We start from the raw sequence: 1888 nt of genomic DNA on the forward strand, positions 1-1888 counted from the left end.
TGGTGTTACTTTATTTTACTTTATTATAAACATTTAGCTGACGGTTTTACAATTGCTATATATGTCAGAGATCACATGCCTAGGGGTGTCTTGCTCAGATACAATAACCTAAAGGCGAATATTGAAAATTAACATAATGAGAAAACTGACTTGAGCTGCAACCCAAAATTGTGGAAATGAAAAAGGTTGTATTACTGTGGGAAAACCGCAGTGTGAAGAACGTGTCATTTTACAAATCGCTTCACTTTTCAACATCAGTCATTGATAGACCCACTATTTATTGTCAAAATGTATTGTCACATATACTGTGTTTTAGAAGTAGCATTTCATATGTCTCAAACACGCATGACGTGTTTTAAAATTCCCATTTCAGTGTTATTTTTAGGGCATTGATTCCAAAGCAGTTATTAAAAGAACTTTATTTATACGTTTTAAAACAGATACAAATGTGTTTCCAGAGACTAAAATAAGATACCATAGTGGGAGTAAAACAAATAAAACCCACACATAAAGCTGCATACTTAATGTATAAATCGGCATGCATTTCTCCATACTTTAGCCTGGTAGACTCATCCCATAATTTAACAGTTACATAAATATTTACAGTTCTCTTCTATGAATGAACCCTTCCTACATTTTGACAAACATACCACTAACTAGACTATTTTCCTAATAATTTTAACCTGGAGGGTTAAATCTTTGATTCTCCATAAATCACTGGAACTGAGTGTGTTGTACAATCAAGAGGACCAATACAGCTATATAAAAAGTACAATTTATCCTTAAGTCCAATAGAGGGCTCTCTATGACCACATGTGACTCCCATAGCTCTTACAGTCCATTTTTTGAAATGTTACACAAGAAATAACTAAATAACATGCTAATATGAACAACAACTTGCATTATTTGTGTTTTAACTATTTACTTGTGGATAAGCTTACATTTGTAATCAGAAAATAATGAATATCTAGAATACCTAGAATACCAAAATTAATTTGCTTTGTTTAATCTATGCACATTCTGCACAAAACCAGCAACTTAAAGTGACCAAGAAGCCACACCTCTCTCAGAGCTTGAACTACAGGTAATAACTTCAACCTGGTTAACAGAAAACAAAGAGCCAGGAATGGACAGTGACAAAATGTTAAATTGTCCAGTTATTTAATTTATGAGCAACTACCTGCAAAAATAAATCCTCAGCTGTACTTTGTATTTATTTTTGTATTTTACTTTGTCCTAATTTACAAATATTAACTTACTAATCCACTAAACTGTGATGGGGAACATGACATGATGCCTGTTTAACATTAGCATGCTAGTATTGTCACTGTAAGAAGAAACCCACCTACATTTAACTCACCTCATGGATGCACATATCCCAGACAAACCCCATTTGTTACACTCCACCCTTAGGTGGCCCTATAGGGTGAACAACACTCCTTCACTGACCCAAAACAACAATAGAAAGACACCTTTAAAACAACCAAATCCATGGGAAGACCATGTTATATTAGCACAGGTGTACTGCAGTCCTGTTTCATTCATCTTAGCAAGTGAATCACGAACCATGAAGTCATTTTAGGCAGTTTTCTTAACCCACGTAGGCTATATTCTTACTTCTTACTTCTGGCACAGTGCAAAAATCTTTTAAACTTAAAACAACATTGCACATTTTGCACACCTTACTGTAATTTATCATTTATATGCATGCATATGTTTTAAAGGCCATACTTTTTTTTGTTTGTTTGTTTTTTTTTTTTACTTTTTATGTTAGCACTTGTGTTTGATATTTGTTTTTTTTGCACAAACTTTGTGATTTTTGTCATGTATTGCTGCTGTGACATGGGAATTTTCCCCCAGGGATAAATAAAGTATGTTTCTATAAGGG

This window comes from Micropterus salmoides, unplaced genomic scaffold (genome assembly GCF_014851395.1).
Source record: "Micropterus salmoides isolate LMB-PRFRI ecotype aquatic unplaced genomic scaffold, ASM1485139v1 Ms_hic_scaffold_11, whole genome shotgun sequence".
NCBI classification, from domain to species: Eukaryota; Metazoa; Chordata; class Actinopteri; order Centrarchiformes; family Centrarchidae; genus Micropterus; species Micropterus salmoides.